Source organism: Phocoena sinus, chromosome 18, assembly GCF_008692025.1.
Source record: "Phocoena sinus isolate mPhoSin1 chromosome 18, mPhoSin1.pri, whole genome shotgun sequence".
Classification (NCBI taxonomy): domain Eukaryota; kingdom Metazoa; phylum Chordata; class Mammalia; order Artiodactyla; family Phocoenidae; genus Phocoena; species Phocoena sinus.
In genome coordinates, this window is record NC_045780.1 from 43,796,676 (window position 1) to 43,820,190 (window position 23,515).

Genomic DNA, 23,515 nt, shown 5'->3' on the forward strand with positions numbered 1-23,515 from the left:
ACTATATATACTTTTTTTTCCATTTTGTTCTATTGTTTGTTTTTCTTATTCTTTTAATTTACATTTTTTAATTTACTTTTTTCTTTTATTTTTTATGTTTTCAATTTTAATACATTTTTATCTTATTTTTTTCCTATTTCTACTGTACTGTTTTGTTATATTGTGTCTTTTCCTTGTTTTTTCCTTTCTTTTTGCTTTATTTTAGTCTTATTTTTAACTATACTTCATCTTTTTCTATGTTTACTTCTTTGTTGCTTTGTATTTTTTCCTTTCATTTTCGTCTGTTTTTTGTTTTTACTTTTTTTCTTTTTGGATCGTTTTTCTGTGTTTGTCTTGTTTTCTTCACCTTTTTTTAGTTTGCTCTCTGTGTTTGATTTGTTTTTGAACTTTTGTTTTTATTATATTAGTTTTTAGTATTTGTTTTCATTATTGGCTTTGATTATTGGTTTTGTTGCTCACTTCTGTTTTGCTTTCTCTTTTATTTTTTTTTCCTTTTATGAGTGTATGTGTGTTTCTCTGTGTGTTTTTATCTGTTCAGTTTAGCTCTTACCATTTGTCTCGGGGTTTTGTTTGTCTGTTTTTTCTTTCTTTTTTTTTTTTTTTTCCCTATTCTACTACATGCTGCAGCTTTTGGGGTATTGGTGCTCTTGTCAGGGGTTGGGCCTGAGACTCCAAGGTGGGAGAGCCAAGTACAAGACATTGGACAAGCAGAAAACTCCTGGCTACATGGAATCTTAATCAATGAGAGCTCCCCCAGCTCTCCTTCTACAGTATTTTTAATTTCAGTTATTGTGTTGTTCATTACCCTTTGTTTGCTCTTTTCTAGGTCCTTGTTAGATGTTTCTTTATTTTCTCCATTCTATTTCTGAAATTTTGGAACATATTTACTATCATTACTCTTAATTATTTTTCAGGTAGATTTCTTATTTCCTCTTCATTCATTTGGCCTTGTGGGTTTTTACCTCGCTCCTTCATCTGTTGCATATTTCTCTGTCTTCTCACATAAGACAAATTCTAACAGCTATAAAAGGGGAAATTGACAGTAACACAATAACAGCAGGGGAAATTAACACCTCACTTATGCCAATGGACAGAACAGCCAGACAGAAAATTAAGAAGGAAACACAAGTTTTAAATGACACAATAGACTAGATAGAGTTAATTGATATTTATAGGACATTCCAACTGAAAACAGCAGGTTACATTTTCTTCTCAAGTGCACATGGAACATTCTTCAGGATAGATCACATATGAGGTCACAAATCAAGCCTCAGTAAATTTAAGAAAATTGAAATTATATCAAGCATATTTTCCTACCACAATGCTGTGAGATTGGAAATCAATTTCAGGAAAAACCCTTAAAAACCACAGTCAGATGGAGGCTAAACAACACGTTACTAAATAACCAAGAGATCACTGAAGAAATCAAAGAGGAAATCAAAAAATACTTAGAGAAAAATGACAACAAAAACAAGATGACCCAAAACCTATGAGATGCAGAAAATGCAGTTCTAAGAGGGAAGCATGTACCAATATAATCATACCTCAAGAAACAAGAAACATCGCAAATAAACAATCTAACCTTAATCTAAAGGAACTAGGGAAAGAAGAACAAAGAAAACCCAAAGTTAGTAGAAGGCAAGAAATCATAAAGATCAGAGCAGAAATAAATGAAATAGAAATGAAGAAAACAATAGAAATATCAATGAAACCGAAAGCTGGTTCTTTGAAAAGATAAACAAATTTGATAAAACTTTAGCCAGACTCATCAAGAAAAAGAAGGAAAGGGCTCAAATCAATAAAGTTAAAAGGAAAAAGGAGAAGTTACAATGGACACCACAGAAATACAAAGCATCATAAGAGACTATAACAAGGAACTATATGCCAATAAAATGGACAAGCTAAAAGAAATGGACAATTCATAGAAAAGTATAACCTTCAAAGACTGAACCGGGAAGAAATAGAAAATATGAGCAGATCAATCACAAGTAATGAAATTGAAACTGAAATTAAAAGTCTTCCAACAAACAAAGGTCCAGGACCTGATACCTTCACAGGTGAATTCTATCAAACATTTAGAGAAGAGTTAACACCCATACTTCTCATACTGTTCCAAAAACCTGCAGAGGAAGGAACATGCCCAAGATCATTCTATGAGGCCACCATCACCTTGATACAAAAACCAAAGATATTACAAAAAAAGAAAATTAGAAACCAATATCACTGATGAATATATATGCAAAAATCCTGAACAAAATTCTAGCAAACAGAATCCAACAACACATTAAAATATTATACACCATAACCAAGTGGGATTTATCCCAGGGATGCAAAGATTCTTTACTATATGCAAATCAATTAGTGTGATATACCATATTAACAAATTGAAGAATAAAAACTATATGATCATCTCAATAAATGCAAAACAAAAACAAAAAAAACTTTTGAAAACATTCAACACCAATTTATGATAAAAATCTCTCTAGAAAGTGGGCATAGAGGGAACCTACCTCAACATAATAAAGACCATGTACAACAAACCCACAGCAAACATCATTCTCAATGGTGAAAAACTGAAAGCATTTCCTCTAAGACCAGGTCAAGGCAAGGATGTTCACTCTTGCCACTATTATTCAACATAGTTTTGGAAGTCCTATCCATGGCAATCAGAGAAGAAACATAAATAAAAGGAAAACAAATTGGAAAAGAAGTAAAACTGTCACTGTTTGCAGATGACATGATACTATACATAGAAAACCCTAAAGATGCACCAGAAAACTACTAGAGCTAATCAATGAATTTGGCAAAGTTGTGGGATACAAAATTAATGCAGGGAAATCTCTTGCATTCCTATACACTAAAAAACAAAAAGAATAAAATACCTAGGAATAAACCCACCTAAGGAGGTAAAAGAACTGCACTCAAAAATCTATCAGACAATGATGAAAAAAATCAAAGAAGACACAAACAGAGGGAGAGATATACCATGTTCTTGTATTGGAAGGATCAATACTGTGAAAATGACTATAGTACCCAAAGCAATCTACAGATTCAATGCAACCCATATCAAATTACCAATGGCAGTTTTACAGAACTAGAACAAAAAAATCTTAAAATTTGTGTGGAGACACAAAAGACCCTGAATAGCCAAAGCAATCTTGAGAAAAAGAAAAAAACAAAACAAAACAAAAAACAATGGAGGAGTCAGACTCCCTGACGTCAGATTATACTACAAAGTTACAGTAATCAATACAGTATGGTACTGCCACAAAAACAGAAATATAGATCAACCCATGTACCATTAGTCAACTAATCTATGACAAAGGAGGCAAGGATATACAATGGAGAAAAAAACAGTCTCTTCAATGTGTGGTGCTGGGAAAACTGGATAGCTACATTTAAAAGAATGAAATTACAACACTCTAAGACCATAAACAAAAGTAAACTCAAAATGGATTAAAGACCTAAATGTAAGACCAGACAGTATAAAACTCTTAGAGGGAAACATAGGAAGAATGCTCCTGGACATAAATCACCACAATATCTTTTTTGACCCACCTCCTAGAGTAATGGAAATAAAAACAAAAATAAACAAATGGGACCTAATGAAACTGAAAAGCTTTTGCCCAGCAAAGTAAACTATAAGCAAGATGAAAAGACAACACTCTGAATGGGAGAGAATATTTGCAAATGAATCAATGGACAAAGGATTAATCTCCAAAATATACAAACAGCTCATGCAGCTCAATATCAAAAAAACAAACAACCCAATCAAAAAATGGGCAGAAGACCTAAACAGACAGTTCTCCAAAGAAGACATACAGGTGGCCAAGAAGCACATGAAAAGATGCACAACATCACTAATTATTAGAGAAGTTCAATTCAAAACTAAAATGAGGTATCACCTCACACCAGTTAGAATGGACATCATCAAAAAATCTACAAACATTAAATGCTGGAGTGGGTGTGTAGAAAAGGGAACCCTCTTGCACTGTTTTTGGTAATGCAAATTGCTAAAGCCACTTTGGAGAACAGTACGGAGGTTCCTTAAGCAACTAAAAATAGGATTACCATATGACTGAGCAATCCATTACTGGGCATATACCCTGAGAAAACCATTATTTAAAGACACATGCACCCCCATGTTCATTGCAGCATTATTTACAATAGCCAGGTCATGGAAGCAACATAAATGTCGATCAACAGATGAATGGATAAAGATGTGGGTCATGTATACAGTGTAATATTACTCAGCCAGAAAAGGAATGAAATTGGGTCATTTGCAGAGACATGGTTGGACCTAGAAACTGTCATACAGAGTGAAGTAAGTCAGAAAGAGAAACAAGTATTGTATATTAACAAACATTTGTGGAATCTAGAAAAATGGTACAGATGAACCTGTTTGCAAGGTAGAAATAGAGGCACAGACGTAGAGATCAAATGTGTGAACACCAAGGGGGGAATGCGGATGTGGGATGAATTGGGAGATTGGGACTGACACATATACACTAATATGTATAAAATAGATAAATAATGACAACCAGCTGAATAGCACAGGGAACTCTGCTTCACTTTGTTTTAAAGCAGAAACTAGCACAACATTGTAAAACAAAACAAAACAAAACAAAAGAAAGAAAGAAAAAAGAAACGAAAGAGGTAAAATTCCAACCAATATATCAGAAATACGAGAATACTATGACATACAAAATGCCAACAAATGAGGCAACGTAGAAGAATTGGATAAATCTCTAGAAACATATAATCTTTCAAGAATGAATCAGGAAGAAATAGCCAATGTGAACAGAACAATCACTAGTAGTGAAATTAAATTTGTCATAAAGAAAAGTCCCAGCAAACAAAAGTTCAATACTGGATGTGTTCACAGAGGAATTTTACCAAACACACCAAGAAGAGTTAATACCTGTACTTCTCAAACTATTTCAAAAAATTGAAGAGGAGCGAAGACTCCCAAATTCATTCTACAAGGCCAAAATTACCCTGATACTAAAACCAGACAATGACTGTCCAAAAAATAAAAATTACAGACCAATATCACTGATGGAAAATTTGCAAAAATGCTCAAGAAAATACTAACAAACCAAGTTCAACAATATATTAAAAGGATCAAGCACCATGATCATGTGGTATTTATTTCAGGGTCACAAGAATGGTTCAACATCTGTAAATCAATCAATGTGACACACTATTTTAGAAAAAATGGATAAAAATCACATAACCATCTCAATAGATGCATTAAAAGCTTTTTATAAAATTCAACATCTATTCATGATGAAAAGTCTCATCAAAATGGATATAGAAGGAATATATCTCACCAAAATAAATGGCTTCTCTGACAAACCACAGCTGACATCATACTCAATGGTCAAAAGCTGAAAGATTTTCCTCCAAAATCAGGAATAAGACAAGGATGCTCACTCCTGCCACTTCTGTTTAATACACTATTGGAAGTTCTAGCTGCAGCAATCAGCCAAGAAAAAATAAATAAAATGCATCCAAATTGGAAAGCAAGTAATAAAAGTCACTATTTGCAGATGACATGACTCTTAATACAAAAAAAATCCTAAAGTCTCCACCAAAAAACTATTAGAACAAATAAATGAATTTAATAAAGTTGCAGGATATAAGACAATATACAGAAATCTGTTGCTCTTCTATACACTAACAATGAACTACCAGAAAGAGAAATCATGAAATAATCCCATTTAAAATCACATCAAAAAGAGTAAAAATACATAGGAATAAAGTTAATCAAGGAGGTGAAAGACCTATACTCTGAAAACTATGAAACACTGATGAAAGAAATTGAGTATGATACAAAGAAATAGAAAGATGTCCTGTTTTCATGGATTAGAAGAATTAATATTGTTAAAATGTCCACACTACCCAAAACAATCTACAGATTAATACAATTCCTATCAAAATACCCATGGTATTTTTCACAGAACTAGAACAAATAATCCTAAAATTAATGCAGAAACACAAAAGACCCTGAATTGCCAAAGCAAACTTTGGAGCTGAAGGTATTGCACTCCCTAACTTCAGACTATACTATCAATACAAAGCTACAGTAATTAAAACAGTATGGTACTGGCACAAAAATGAACACATTGATCAGTGGAACAGAAGAGAGGGCCCAGAAATAAAGCCACACATGTATGGTCAATTAATCTACAACAAACTAGGCAAGGATATAAAATGGGGAAAAGATAGTCTCTTCAATAATTGGTGCTGGGAAAACTGGTGAACTACATGTAAACTAATTAAATTAGAACATTTTCTCACAGTATACACAAAAATAAAATCAAAATGTTTTAAAGATCTGAAACCATAAAACTCATAGAATAAGAGACAGGCAGAACAATCTTTTTTTTTTAATTTATTTATTTATAGCTGTGTTGGGTCTTTGTTTCTGTGTGAGGACTTTCTCTAGCTGTGGCAAGTGGTGACCACTCTTCATCGCGGTGCACAGGCCTCTCACTATCGCGGCCTCTCCTGTTGTGGAGCACAGGCTCCAGATGCGCCAGCTCAGTAATTGTGGCTCACAGGCCTAGTTGCTCCATGGCATGTGGAATCTTCCTAGACCAGGGCTCGAACCTGTGCCCCCTGCATTGGCAGGCAGATTCTCAACCACTGCACCACCAGGGAAGTCCCAGAAAAATCTTTGTTACAAATCATAGCAATATATTTATGGATCTGTCTTCTCAGGCAAAGGGGAAAAAAGGCTAAAATGAACAACTGGAACCTAATTACACTTAAAACCTTTGCACAGCAAAGGAAACTGTATTCAAAATTAAAAAAAAAAAAAAAAAAAGAAAGGAAACCAAAACCGAAAAACAAACAAAAACCTTACTGAATGGGTATTTGCAAACTGCTCAATATACAGGGTTAATATCAAAAATATACAAAGAACTCATGCAACTTAACATCAAAAACACCAAAAACAGATTAAAAAATGGGAAGAAGAACTGAGTAGATATTTTTCCAAAGAAGACATACAGATGGATAGCAGGCACATGAAAGGATGCTCAACATTGTTAATCATCAGAGAAATGCAAATCAAAACCAAAATGAGATATGACCTCACACCTGTCAGAATGGCTATCATCAAAATGACTACAAATAAGAAATGTCAGCAAGGATATGGAGAAAAAGGAACGCTAGTACACTGTTGGTGGGAAGAAAATTGGTGCAGCCACTGTGGAAAACAGTATGAAGTTTCCTGTAAAAACTAAAAATAGAGCTACCATGTGATCTAGCAATTCCAATCCTGGTTATATATCTGAAGAAATCAAAAACTCTAATTTGAAAGATTGCATGCACCCCAATGTTCATAGGAACAGCCAATATACAGAAACAACATGTGTCCATCACAAGATGAATGGATAAAAATATGTGACTATCTATCTATCTATCTACCATCATCTATCTATACATACACACACACACACACACACAGGAATATTATTCAGCCATAAAAAAAAATGAAATGAAATCTTGCCATTTGCAACAACATGGATGGACCTAGAGGGTATTATTCTTAGTGAAATAAGTCAGACAGTGAAAGACAAACATTGTGTTTTATCACTTATATGTGAAATCTAGTTACAAAACAAATGAATAAATGTAATAAAACAAAAACAGACTCACAGATATAGAGAACAAACTAGTGGTTACCAGTGGAGAGAGGGAACAGGGAAGTGGTAAGATCAGGGCAGGGGATTAAGAGATACAAACTACTATGTATAAAATAAATAAGTTACAGGATATATTGTATGGCATGGAATATTGCAATATAGCCAATATTTTATAATTACTTTACAAGGAGTATAATCTATAAAAATATTGAAACACTATGTTATACACCTGAAATTAACATTAGTATAAAATAACTGCTTGAATTTGAAAAAAATTAAAAGAAACACACTGAAAACAAAAACAAAACAAAAAAAAATCATACATAGGGTGAGGGAAGCAGACATAACGAAAAGATAAAAGTTATGTTTGAAATTTTACAAGGATATTAATTACTTGAGTTTTGCTTTGCAGGAATATCAGGCCTTAACTAGCTTAAGAAGAGTGAAATTGATTGAGTGAGATAAGGGAGAACAACAACAAACAGGACATAGAGATGGAAATTAACATGGAGGAGATAATTTTAGATTAAGAAATCACACCTTGCAAGTAGAGAAAAAAGAATAAGTGGGATACAAAAGGTCAGTGTTCTAAGGTTAAGTGAGGACCCTTCTAATTTCTAAAATTAATTTTCCATTCTCATGTTAATTTTGGCAGGAAACCTCGGATGTAGGTGGATCTATTGTTAACTTAATTTTCAGGTTCTAAACAATAATAAAATATTTTGGTTTTGAGTAGCTAGTACATTCCAGGAACTATGCTAATTTCTTTTTGCAAATCCAGGTAGATAATATTTCTATTCCATCATATATGATTTAAAATTTAGACTTGGATACATTGAGTAACTTACACAAATTCAAATAGTAAATATTGAAACCAGGATACACATTCAAGGCTGTCTAATTCCAGCATTCTAGTTTTTAGCTATTTGGCAATGTTGTTTTTATCTCTGAAATACAGAAATTAACTTACTATCCAAATTTTCACTGTTCCATTGTGACTGTAACCTAGGAAATGACTTTATAATTAGAATTCTGAATTCCTAATTTCACTAGATCATAATGACAGATTTTTTATGCTCTTTTAAAAATTATTTTGATTATATTTTTAACTAGAAATGTCATCTGTCTAAAGCAGTGGCCTTTAATATTGGTTTAAACATCAATGCATACTTTGAGATCATAAACTCACATGTTTAATTATTCAAGCCTTCTGAAAATAGTCTAAAGATTAATAGTAACACCATAATTAAATTTTTATCTTCAAAGATTGATTTTGAGAATAGCTCTTATTTAACTTGTCTTTGAAAAGTGTCTTAAGATAGGGAGTTCATCAGTTTCTGATATTTTAATTTCAATCATTTAAGAACTATCGTACTTTTATTGATAGATCAAGGCATATTAATATAAACACTAAGGGGTGCTTATCCTATGTGTGACTGAATAAATTACATGATGAAAAATCTCTTAAAAATACTATGATAATCTATAGAGCCTACTTCTTTCATACTTAGCCAATGTTGTGTATTATTCACTAAAAGGGTCCCTGGTGATTTAAATACATTGCAAAAGAACAGAATATTAGAAAAAAAATGGATATGCATTGTATTATGTACAACTAAAAGAAAGAACTTTGATATATTTAACTTATAAGAAATCTATTAAAATCACATTTTCCTGATAACCCATTATCCCTATTCTATGTATTTAAGAGAAAACATTTTACATATTTCCATGAATATAATTTTAAAAACTATTAGATATTTTAGTGAATCATCAAAATCTACATAAAATATAAAAAATATACTCATTCATAGATTTCCTAGTCATATTCATTTAAACATACTTAAAAAGGAAATATGAGTAATTTCAAATGGAGCTAAAATGATAGATTTTGAAACTAGAGAAGTAATTAATTTACATGCAATCATATTGTTTCTCTAGATGTTACTTTTACGTAAAGAGGAACTGAAATTCAGAATAATTTGAATTTGTGTTTATTAAAAGAAATAAACTCATCTTGTGAGTCTAGTTCTTTGTCCAAATTTGTGATATGAATGTGTCATTTCTACATAGCAGTTTCTTTTTTAAAATAGGAGCATAGTTGATTTACAATGTTGTGTTAATTTCAGGTGTACAGCAGAGTGATTCAGTCATATATACATATATTCTTTTCAGATTATTTTCCATTACAGTTTATTACAAAATATAGAATATAGTTCCCTGTACTATACAGTAAGTCCTTGTTGTTTATTTATTTTATATATAGCAGTGTGTATCTGTTAATCCCCAACTCCTAATTTATTCCTTCCCTCCTTTCCCCTTTAATAACCATAACTTTGTATCATTTTTTAAAATTCCACATAGAAGTGATATCACATGATATTTGTCTTTCTCTGATTTACTTCACTTAGTATGATAATCTCTAGGTCAAAACATAGCTTTTTATTTTATTTTTCTGTCATTTTTTTTTTTGCTAGTAAATTTGTTAAGACACTTCTCAAAACATTCTTTTTTATTTATTTATTTTTATTGAAATATGGTTGATTTACAATGTTGTGCCAATCTCTGCAGTACAGCAAAATGACTCAATTTTACACATATATACATTATTTTTTTAATATTCTTTTCCATTATGGTTTCTCCCAGGATATTGGGTATAGTTCCCTGTGTTATATAGTACGACCTTGTTATTTATCCATTCTAAATGTAATAGTTTGCATCTACCAACCTCAAATTCCCAGTCTATCCCTCTCCCTTCCCCCTTGGCAACCACAAGTCTGATTTCTATATCTGTGAGTCTGCTTCTGTTTTGTAGATAGTTTCATTTGTGCCACATTTTAAATTCCACATATAAGTGATATCACACAGTGATATTATATGGTATTTGTCTTTCTCTGTCTAACATATTTCACTTAGTATGATAATCTCTAGTTGAATCTATGTTGCTGCAAATGGCAATATTTTTGTTCTTTTTTGTTCTTTTTATGGCTGAGTAGTATTCCATTGTATATATGCACCACATCTTCATTACCCATGCATCTATTGATGGACACTTATGTTGTTTCCATGTTTGAGCTATCATGAATAGTGCTGCTGTGAACTCAAAACTTTCTTTGTGGTGGTTTTGTTATTGTCTGTTGGTCTATTTGCTTGCCTAGTATGTAAACATATAGTACTGTGGTTTGAAGAATGCCAGCATTATTTTTTTACATTGCCCTGGTTATTTACATGGTTTTTCAAGGGCTATATTGTTATCACACGTAGCTTATTAATGGAATTGAAAGGAATTTTTAAATGTTTACTTTACACTTACACATAGAAATAAATGATATTTTCTTATTTTCAAAGAAATAATACTCATTATAAAACATTAAAAATATAAGAAATTATCTTCAAACTTGTCTTAGGCAAAACTCATTTGAATACTGAAAATAAGTGTACCAATTTAAAATTGTGCTTTCCACTGTAAAAAGGATTTTGTAAAAAAGACTTTTGTTTACACATTAAATAATTAAAAGAAAAAAAAATTATGTATTTTGAGAAATTTTCCTAACTAATAATATGCTAAATTGTCTATGTCTAAAAAAGAAGAGATATTTAAGGCACAGCTAAATCTAAGAGTCTAACCAAAATGAGTTATATTATGTCATAACGAGATACAACCATGAAGTTCTCAATTTGGTCTAGATTAATTGAACAATTGAACGTGTTTTGTTAATAAGAAGAAATTTGGGAAAAACAGAAAAAAGTATAAATATCAATTAGAAAGTCACTCATATGACAACAAATATTTTCATTTCCCTGGGCTACAAATCAACACCACACACACACACACACACACACACACACACACACACACACACACACACACCTTTTTATAGTATACATATCATATTTGTTTACTTGGCCATTTTCCAAGTTAATAAACAGAAATTCATACCAAGGTTGGCAAACTACAACCTGTGAGCTAGGATGGCTTTTACACTTTTAAAGGATTTTAAAATCAGCCAAACCAAACCAAACCTGTTCTCAGCTAATCCAAACATAATCAATATCCAATCAATTCTTTAGCCGTTAAAATTTGTCCATCTTCTAAAATATTCTGTTGGCTGTTTTTCTAAAACTAGCAATGTATTTTTTGTTAACAAATCCAATCATCTTAGATCTCACTTTCGTAAATATCAACATGATTTGACTCTGTTGACCTTTGTCTCTTCTTTCAAATCTTCTCAGCTTTCAGTGTCTAGGATAACACATTCTTGTCCTCCTTTTACATCTCTGGTTAATAAATGTATGCTTATTTTTCATCTCTTTACCATCAATTAAAGACATTAGCCATTAGTATCTCCTTGTTTTTGTTTTGTAATTTTCTTCTCCACTTATTGACTAGAAAGCCTCAGTAGGTATTGTGGTTTCTATATTTCTAGCTAAAAATTCTCCTTGTTCATATAGGAACATATTCCTGGTATTCTAACATTTCCAACTACCTTCTGTATATTTGATTTGGACTTTTCAATGCTATATGAAATTTAGTACGTCTGAAAATAAACTTATTTTTCTCCCCCCAAAAATTATTTTTACTGTCTTATTTCTGTCACTCAGGCTCGAACTTAAGTTTGACCTTTAAGTCAAACCTGAGTTTCCCTTACTGCTTTCCTTCCTGCCTGATCAATTCTTAAGCTTTCTTTCACATATATCTAAAGTACTTCTTATGTCTTTTTTGCATCTCCTTTTCTACAGGCACTTTCTTAGTTCAGATTTTCACTTTAAAAATCTAGATCAAAATTCTCAAACTTTTTTATGTACATCAAATTTTAGACCCAATGGCATTCACATATGAGAGACTTCCATGATTATCTTCCTATGTAGCAAAAACAAAAAACCAAAAGTAGACTGAAAAAGGCAAACAGCCCAATAGTTGATTATTGCACAAAATATTAATGATAAGTAAGAGCTAAACTGTTGCAGCAATAAAATGGATTATTATTTAGGTACAATGGATAGACTACTAGCATTTTATTTAGACCTTTTCTGATGAAAACTTATTTCATAATTTCAGGAATAATGATGTCATTGAGATTACAAATTTATTCAGCTTTGTAAAATGAAAGTAGATTATTTTAAAATGTTATTACATTATATTTTACAAACAATTATTTGAAAATTACTTTAGAACTAGTAGGTAAATATACATGCAGTCACTGGAACAGCAAGAGTAAAGTTACAATTCAATTGTCTTTGGCTTATCTCCAATGCTCCAGCCTTAATTCATTTTGCACATTTGTGACTATTTTTCTTACAACTCTTTTTTCTTGTAGGGCAGAATGCAAGAGCTACATCTTAATATTCTGCATCCTTAGTTGTAGTGTTCTAACAAAATTTTCCATATCTTGCTTCTTTTACTAATGTATACTTTATAAAAGTCAAATGGAATTACTTTTCCCCTTAATACTCACAACTGTATATAGATATTTTTGGGATCTTCTTTCTTATATAATAGTATATGTTATTATATTGAAAATACAACTTAATTTTTTTCTGGATATATAACCTTAGAAAACTATACTACCTCCATATCTTGGTTCCCTTATGTGTTAAATATGAGAATTATATTAAATAAGATAGTAAGTAAAACACTCACTATTGTGTTTATTACACAATAGATTTCTAACAACCAGACAAGTATTTTTTATTATCATAATTTCATATTTTCCCTGTGTCTATATTTAAGTATTTATATTCCAAAAATCTGAGCTAGCCTTGCTCTCTTTTCACTTTTCATGATTTCTTTGGGCACATATCTATTTTTCTGTGTTTTGTTTTTGTTTTGTGAGCTCATGACTCTTTTTTTTTTTTCATTTATTATTTTTTTTTAACATCTTTATTGAGGTATAATTGCTTTACAATAGTGTGTCAGCTTCTGCTTTATAACAAAGTGAATCAGCTATACATATACATATGCTCCCATGTGTCTTCCCTCTTGCGTCTCCCTCCCTCCCACTCTCCCCATCCCACCCCTCCAGGCTGTCCCAAAGCCCCGAGCTAATATCCCTGTGCCTTGTGGCTGCTTCCCCCTAGCTATCTACCTTACTACGTTTGTTAGTGTGTATATGTCCATGACTCTCTCTCTCCCTGTCAAAACTCACCCGTCCCCCTCCCCATATCCTCAAATCCGTTCTCCAGTAGGTCTGCGCCTCTATTCCTGTCTTATCCCTAGGTTCTTCATGACGTTTTTTTCCTTAAATTCCATATATATGTGTTAGCATGCGGTATTTGTCTTTTTCATTCTGACTTACTTCACTCTGTATGACAGACTCTAGGTCTATCCATCTCATTACAAATAACTCAATTTCATTTCTTTTTAAGGCTGAGTAATATTCCATTGTGTATATGTGCCACATCTTCTTTATCCATTCGTCCGATGATGGGCGCTTAGGTTCTTTCCATCTCCGGGCTATTGTAAATAGAGCTGCAATGAACATTTTGGTACATGACTCTTTTTGAGTTTTGGTTTTCTCAGGGTATATGCCCAGTAGTGGGATTGCTGGGTCATATGGTAATTCTATTTGTAGTTTTTTAAGGAACCTCCATACTGTTCTCCATAGTGGCTGAACCAATTCACATTCCCACCAGCAGTGCAAGAGTGTCCCCTTTTCTCCACACCCTCTCCAGCATTTATTGTTTCTAGATTTTTTGATGATGGCCATTCTGACTGGTGTGAGATGATATCTCATTGTAGTTTTGATTTGCATTTCTCTAATGATTAATGATGTTGAGCATTCTTTCATGTGTTTGTTGGCATTCTGTATATCTTCTTTGGAGAAATGTCTGTTTAGGTCTTCTGCCCATTTTTTGATGGGGTTGTTTGTTTTTTTGTTATTGAGCTGCATGAGCTGCTTGTAAATTTTGGAGATTAATCCTTTGTCAGTTGCTTCATTTGCAAATGTTTTCTCCCATTCTGAGGGTTGTCTTTTGGTCTTGATTATGGTTTCCTTTGCTGTGCAAAAGCTTTGAAGTTTCATTAGGTCCCATTTGTTTATTTTTGTTTTTATTTCCATTACTCTAGGAGGTGGGTCAGAAAGGATCTTGCTGTGATTTATGTCATAGAGTGTTCTTCCTATGTTTTCCTCTAAGAGTTTGATAGTTTCTGGCCTTACATTTAGGTCTTTAATCCATTTTGAGCTTATTTTTGTGTATGGTGTTAGGGAGTGATCTAATCTCATACTTTTACATGTACCTGTCCAGTTTTCCCAGCACCATTTATTGAAGAGGCTGTCCTTTCTCCACTGTACATTCCTGCCTCCTTTATCAAAGATAAGGTGTCCATATGTGCGTGGGTTTATCTCTGGGCTTTCTATCCTGTTCCACTGATCTATCTTTCTGTTTTTGTGCCAGTACCATACTGTCTTGATTACTGTAGCTTTGTAGTATGGTCTGAAGTCAGGGAGCCTGATTCCTCCAACTCCATTTTTCGTTCTCAAGATTGCTTTGGCTATTCAGGATCTTTTGTGTTTCCATACAAATTGTGAATTTTTTTGTTCTAGTTCTGTGAAAAATGTCAGTGGTAGTTTGATAGGGATTGCACTGAATCTGTAGATTGCTTTGGGTAGTAGAGTCATTTTCACAATGTTGATTCTTCCAATCCAAGAACATGGTATATCTCTCCATCTATTTGTATCATCTTTAATTTCTTTCATCAGTGTCTTATAATTTTCTGCATACAGGTCTTTCGTATCCTTAGGTAGGTTTATTCCAAGATATTTTATTCTTTTTGTTGCAGTGGTAAATGGGAGTGTTTTCTTGATTTCACTTTCAGATTTTTCATCATTAGTATATAGGAATGCCAGAGATTTCTGTACATTAATTTTGTATCCTGCTACTTTACCAAATTCATTGATTAGCTCTAGTAGTTTTCTGGTAGCATCTTTAGGATTCTCTATGTATAGTATCATGTCATCTGCAAACAGTGACAGCTTTACTTCTTCTTGTCCGATTTGGATTCCTTTTATTTCCTTTTCTTCTCTGATTGCTGTGGCTAAAACTTCCAAGACTATGTTGAATAAGAGTGGTGTGAGTGGGCAACCTTGTCTTGTTCCTGATCTTAGTGGAAATGCTTTCAGTTTTTCACCATTGAGGATGATGTTTGCTGTGGGCTTGTCATATATGGCCTTTATTATGTTGAGGAAAGTTCCCTCTATGCCTACTTTCTGGAGGGTTTTTATCATAAATGGGTGTTGAATTTTGTCGAAAGCTTTCTCTGCATCTATTGAAATGATCATATGGTTTTTCTCCTTCAATTTGTTAATATGGTTTATCACATTGATAGATTTGCGTATATTGAAGAATCCTTGCATTCCTGGAATAAACCCCACTTGATCATGGTGTATGATCCTTTTAATGTGCTGTTGGATTCTGTTTGCTAGTATTTTGTTGAGGATTTTTGCATCTATGTTCATCAGTGATATTGGCCTGTAGTTTTCTTTCTTTGTGACATCCTTGTCTGGTTTTGGTATCAAGGTGATGGTGGCTTCCTAGAAGGAATTTGGGAGTGTTCCTCCCTCTGCTATATTTTGGAAGAGTTTGAGAAGGATAGGTGTTAGCTCTTCTCTAAACGTTTGATAGAATTCACCTGTGAAGCCATCTGGTCCTGGGCTTTTGTTTGTTGGAAGATTTTTAATCACAGTTTCAATTTCAGTGTTTGTGATTGGTCTGTTCATATTTTCTATTTCTTCCTGATTCAGTCTTGGCAGGTTGTGCATTTCTAAGAATTTGTCCATTTCTTCCAGATTGTCCATTTTATTGGCATAGAGTTGCTTGTAGTAATCTCTCATGATTTTTTTTATTTCTGCAGTGTCAGTTGTTATTTCTCCTTTCTCATTTCTAATTCTATTGATTTGAGTCTTCTCCCTTTTTTTCTTGATGAGTCTGGCTAGTGATTTATCTATTTTGTTTATCTTCTCAAAGAACCAGCTTTTAGTTTTATTGATCTTTGCTATCGTTTCCTTCATTTCTTTTTCATTTATTTCTGATCTGATTTTTATGATTTCTTTCCTTCTGCTAGCTTTGGGGCTTTTTTGTTCTTCTTTCTCTAATTGCTTGAGGTGCAAGGTTAGGTTGTTTATTCGAGATGTTTCCTGCTTCTTAAGGTGGGCTTGTATTGCTATAAACTTCTCCCTTAGAACTGCTTTTGCTGCATCCCATAGGTTTTGGGTCGTTGTGTCTCCATTGTCATTTGTTTCTAGGTATTTTTTTATTTCCTCTTTGATTTCTTCAGTGATCACTTCATTATTAAGTAGTGTATTGTTTAGCCTCCATGTGTTTGTATATTTTACAGATCTTTTCCTGTAATTGATATCTAGTCTCATGGCGTTGTGGTCAGAAAAGATACTTGATACAATTTCAATTTTCTTAAATTTACCAAGGCTTGATTTGTGACCCAAGATATGATCTATCCTGGAGAATGTTCCATGAGCACTTGAGAAAAATGTGTATTCTGTTGCTTTTGGATGGAGTGTCCTATAAATATCAATTAAGTCCATCTTGTTTAATGTATCATTTAAAGCTTGTGTTTCCTTATTTATTTTCATTTTGGATGATCTGTCCATGGGTGAAAGTGGGGTGTTAAAGTCCCCTACTATGAATGTGTTACTGTCAATTTCCCCTTTTATGGCTGTTAGTATTTGCCTTATGTATTGAGGTGCTCCTATGTTGGGTGCATAAATATTTACAATTGTTATATCTTCTTCTTGGATCGATCCACTGATCATTATGTAGTGTCCTTCTTTATCCCTTTTAATAGTCCTTATTTTAAAGTCTATTTTGTCTGATATGAGAATTGCTACTCCACCTTTCTTTTGGTTTACATTTGCATGGAATATCTTTTTCCATCCCCTTACTTTCAGTCTGTATGTGTCTCTAGGTCTGAGGTGGGTCTCTTGTAGACAGCATATATAAGGGTCTTGTTTTTGTATCCATTCAGCCAATCTGTGTCTTTTGGTGGGAGCATTTAGTCCATTTACATTTAAGGTAATTATCGATATGTATGTTCCTATTCCCATTTTCTATATTGTTTTGGGTTCGTTATTATAGGTCGTTTCCTTCTTTTGCATTTCTTATCTAGAGAAGTTCCTTTAGCATTTGTTGTAAAGCTGGTTTGGTGGTGCTGAACTCTCTCAGCTTTTGCTTGTCTGTAAAGGTTTTAATTTCTCCATCAAATCTGAATGAGATCCTTGCTGGATAGAGTAGTCTTGGTTGCAGGTTTTTCTCCTTCATCACTTTCAGTATGTCCTGCCACTCCCTTCTGGCTTGTAGGGTTTCTGCTGAGAGATCAGCTGTTAACCTTATGGGGATTCCCTTGTGTGTTATTTGTTGTTTTTCCCTTGCTGCTTTTAATATGCTTTCTTTGTATTTAATTTTTGATAGTTTGATTAATATGTGTCTTGGCGTATTTCTCCTTGTATTTATCCTGTATGGGACTCTCTGTGCTTCCTGGACTTGATTAACTATTTCCTTTCCCATATTAGGGAAGTTTTCAACTATAATCTCTTCAAATATTTTCTCAGTCCCTTTCTTTTTTTCTTCTTCTGGAACCCCTATAATTCGAATGTTGGTGCGTTTAATGTTGTCCCAGAGCTCTCTGAGACTGTCCTCAGTTCTTTTCATTCTTTTTTCTTTATTCTGCTCTGCAGTAGTTATTTCCACTACTTTATCTTCCAGGTCACTTATCCATTCTTCTGCCTCAGTTATTCTGCTATTGATCCTATCTAGAGTACTTTTAATTTCATTTATTGCGTTGTTCATCGTTGCTTGTTTCATCTTTAGTTCTTGTAGGTCCTTGTTAACTGTTTCTTGCATTTTGTCCATTCTACTTCCAAGATTTCGGATCATCCTTACTATCATTATTCTGAATTTGTTTTCAGGTAGACTGCCTATTTCCTCTTCATTTGTTAGGTCTGGTGGGTTTTTATCTTGCTCCTTCATCTGCTGTGTGTTTTTCTGTCTTCTCATTTTGCTTATCTTACTGTGTTTGGGGTCTCCTTTTTGCAGGCTGCACGTTCGTAGTTCCCGTTGATTTTGATGTCTGTCTCCAGTGGCTAAGGTTGTTTCAGCGGGTTGTGTAGGCTTTCTGGTGGAGAGGACTAGTGCCTGTGTTGTGCTGGATTAGGCTGGATCTTGTCTCTCTAGTGGGCAGGTTCACGTCTGGTGGTGTGTTTTGGGGTGTCTGTGGCCTTATTATGATTTTAGGCAGCCTCTCTGCTAATGGGTGGGGTTGTGTTCCTGTTTTGCTAGTTGTTTGGCATAGGTTGTCCAGCACTGTGACTTGCTGGTCGTTGAGTGAAGCTGGGTGCTGGTGTTAAGATGGAGGTCTCTGGGAGATTTCCACCGTTTAATATTATGTGGAGCTGTGAGGTCTCTTGTTGACCAGTGTCCTGAAGTTGGCTCTCCTACCTCAGAGGCAGATACATGTCTCCTGGGCTGGAGCACCAAGAGCCTTTCATCCACACGGCTCAGAATAAAAGGGAGGAAAAGTAGAGAGAATTATTAGAAGTATGACGAAAGAAAGAAGGAAATGAGGAAAGGAAGGAAGGAAGAAAGAAGCAAAGAAGGAAAGAAAGGAGGGAGGGAGGGAGGAAGGAAGGAAGGAAGGAGGGAAAGAAGGAGAAAATGTAGAGAGAATTAGTAGAAGTATGAGGAAAGAAAGAGGGAAAGGAGGAAAGGAAGGAAGGAAGAAAGAAGCAAAGAAGGAAAGAAAGGAGGGAAGGAGGGAGGGAGGGAGGAAGGAAGGAAAGAAGGAGGGAAAGAAGGAGAAAATGTAGAGAGAATTAGTAGAAGTTTGAGGAAAGAGAGAAGGAGAGGAGGAAAGGAAGGAAGGAAGAAAGAAGCACAGAAGGAAAGAAAGGAGGGAGGGAGGGAGGAAGGAAGGAAGGAAGGAGGGAAAGAAGGAGAAAATGTAGAGAGAATTAGAAGTATGAGGAAAGAAAGAAGGAAAGGAGGAAAGGAAGGAAGGAAGAAAGAAGCAAAGAAGGAAAGAAAGGGAGGGAGGGGGGAAGGAAGGAAGGAAGGAGGGAAAGAAGGAGAAAATGTAGAGAGAATTAGTAGAAGTATGAGGAAAGAAAGAAGGAAAGGAGGAAAGGAAGGAAGGAAGAAAGAAGCAAAGAAGGAAAGAAAGGAGGGAGGGAGGGAGGGAGGAAGGGAGGAAGGAAGGAGGGAAAGAAGGAAAAAAGACAGAAAGAAAGAAGATACAGTAAAACTAAAATAAAGTATAATATAGTTATTGTACTAAAAAATATTTAGAAAGAAAAAAAAAAAAAAACGGATAGAACCCTAGGACAAATGTTGGAAACAAAGCTATACAGAGAAAATCTTACACAGAAGCATACACATATGCGTTCACAAAGAGAGGCAAAGGGGGAAAAAATCATAAATCCTGCTCCCAGAGACCACCTCCTCAACCTGGGGTGATTCGCTATCTAAAGGAGGGAAGGAAGGAAGGAAAGAAAGAAAGAACGAAGGTAAAGTACAATAAAGTTATTACAATTAAAATTAATTATTAAGAAAAAAAATTTTTTTTTAAAAAAACCATGGACGGATAGAGCCCTAGGACAAATGTTGGAAGCAAAGCTATACAGAGAAAATCTTAACACAGAAGCATACACATACACGTTCACAATGAGAGGCAAAGGTGGAAAAATCATAAATCCTGCTCCCAGAGACCACCTCCTCAACCTGGGGTGATTCGCTGTCTAAAGGAGGGAAGGAAGGAAGGAAAGAAAGAAAGAAAGAACGAAGGTAAAGTACAATAAAGTTATTACAATTAAAATTAATTATTAAGAAAAAAAATTTTTTTTTAAAAAAAAACACGGACGGATAGAGCCCTAGGACAAATGTTGGAAGCAAAGCTATACAGAGAAAATCTTACACAGAAGCATACACATACACGTTCACAAAGAGAGGCAAAGGGGGGAAAATCATAAATCCTGCTCCCAGAGACCACCTCCTCAATTTGGGGTGATTCGTTGTCTAAAGGAGGGAAGGAAGGAAGGAAAGAAAGAAAGAAAGAACGAAGGTAAAGTACAATAAAGTTATTACAATTAAAATTAATTATTAAGAAAAAAAAAATTTTTTTTTTAAAAAAACCATGGACGGATAGAGCCCTAGGACGAATGGTGGAAGCAAGAGTATACAGACAAGATCTCACACAGAAGCATACACGCACACATTCACAAAAAGAGGAAAAGGGAAAAAAATCACAGATCTCGCTCCTAAATTCCCCCTCTTCAATTTGGGATCACTCCCTGTCTATTCAGGTATTCCACAATGCAGGGCACATCAAGTTGATTGTGGAGCTTCAATCCGCCACCTCCGCGGCTGCCGGGAGAGACCTCCCCCTCTCCTCCCTGCTCTCACAGCTCACAGGAGCTCAGCTTTGTACCCGGCCCTGCCCCTGCGCGCAGATCGCTGGAGGGCGTCTGTTTTTTGCTCAGACAGGACGGGGTTAAAGGAGCCGCTGATTCGGGAGCTCCGGCTCACTCAGGCCGGGGGTTGGGGGATGGGGGAAGGAGGGGCACTGCGTGCGGGGCGGGCCTGCAGCGGCAGAGGCGGCGTGACGCTGCGGCAGAGGCTGGCGTGACGCTGCACCAGCCTGAGACCCGCCGTGCGTACTCCCGGGGAAGTTGTCCCTGGATCCCGGGAACCTGGCAGTGGCGGGCTGCACAGGCTCCGTGGAAGAGGGGCGCGGAGAGTGACCTGTGCTCGCACACAGCCCCCCTGGTGGCGGCAGCAGCAGCCCCAGCGTCTCCCGCCCGTCTCTGGGGTCCGCGGTTTCAGCCGCGGCTCGCGCCCGTCTCTGGGGCTCGCACTTCCCGCCGGGGCTCGCGCCCGTCTCGGGGGCTCACGCCCTCAGCCGCGGCTCGCGCCCGTCTCTGGGGTTCGCGCTTTTAGCCGCGGCTCGTGCCCGTCTCTGGAGATCCTTTAAGCAGCGCTCTCAAACCCCTCTCCTCGCGCGCCAGGAAACAAAGAGGGAAGAAAAAGTCTGTTGCCTCTTCGGCCGGTGCAGGCTTTTCCCCGAACTCCCTCCCAGCTAGTCGTGGCACACCAACCCCTTCAGGCTATGCTCAAGCCGCCAACCCCAGTCCTCTCCCTGCGCTCCGTCCAAAACCAAAACCCGAGGCTCAGTTCGCAGCCCCGCCCGCCCCGGCGGGTGAGCAGACAAGCCTCTCGGGTTGGTGAGTGCCGGTCGGCACCGATCGTCTGTGCAGGAATCTCCCCGCTTTGCCCTCCACACCCGTCGCTGTGCACCACTCCGCGGTCCCGAAGCTCCCCCCTCCGCCTCCCGCAGTCTCCGCCCGCGGAGGGGCTTCCTAGTGTGTGGAAACTTTTCCTCCTTCACAGCTCCCTCCCACTGGTGCAGGTGCCGTCCTTATTCTTTTGTCTCTGTTTTTTCTTTTTTCTTTTGCCCTACCCAGGTACGTGGGGAGTTTCTTGCCTTTTGGGGGCTCTGAGGTCTTCTGCCAGCCTTCAGTAGGTGTTCTGTAGGAGTTGTTCCACGTGTAGATGTATTTCTGGTGTATCCGTGAGGAGGAAGGCGATCTCCACGTCTTACTCTTCCTCCATCTTCCCCCCTCATGACTCTTTATTTCATTTTGCTAGTTAAGAACATACCCAAATGCTTTGAGGATGGCTATATAATGATGGAAATCTCTGGTGTATAGATTATATTTAAACTTCAGAGATTGGATATTATCATGAGGAAACAAATATAAAGTGAACAGGTCCATAGCCTGAGTGTTGGGCACACCAAACTAAAGAGAAGGAACAAGAAAAGGGGAAAAAAAAAGAAAGAGTGGTCTGAGATCAGGTATCTTGTGAGCCAAGTGGAAACAAAGTATCAAGGAAATACTCTCAGAAATAAACTGATTTTTTTCATTCTCCAAAATTACAGTTGCTATACTTACTACATCTGTATGCAAGATCTTACAAAGCTAACTCTTTTGGAATTCAATTTAATATACCATTCATTTGTTCTATGTTTTATTGGGAAAACCTAAGTTTGTCTCACATCCACTAGGATTCTTTCATGAATATTTCTATTTATTGATTTTTAAATGATTATAATTCATTAAAGTTTAAGAAGTAAGAGTGGATACTGAAACAACATTGTCTCTGGATTATTTCTTTAGATATGTTAATTAATATTTTAAAAACTAAAATTTTCTTAAATGTACACATATAGAGCAAAATCAGGACACCACTTGAAAGTGTGATAAACTTGATACTGTAATGTTATAGAATAGAACAATAAGATCAGTACGAAAAATAAGGTAGACTCTGATTCTTATAAACATTGGCTTTCAAACATTTAGGACATATTTAAAATCAGAGAACAATTGTTATTAATGGATTAAATAAAATAATTTTGGATGAATTAAGAAACTCCTGAAACTCCTGAACTACAACAGCAAACAAGATGAGGAACAGAGGTCTTATTTTTTCATTGATGCTTTAGAAAGCATATTTTAGGATTTTTTCTTCTGCCAAGATAAAGTAAAAAGGACTTTATTTACTGATTCTACAGAGTTCTTAAGAAAAGGCAAATTAGGACACACTGTGTGGAAAGAATCATTGTTTCTCTTTTGTATATTAGAAATCCCCCACTTAGTGAAGTAAGAAGTAACAGGTCTATTAACAGTATTAATGGTAAGTTCAGATAGGGGATTGAACATGATTTATTATAGTTAGATATAAGCTAGTTTTGAGGAGATGAAGTTTAAGTTGTTATTAACTTGAAATTCCCCAAGGCATGGTAATTCAAAGTAGGATGTCTAGAAGGGTGCTAGAACACTCTGCAATTTGTCTAATTT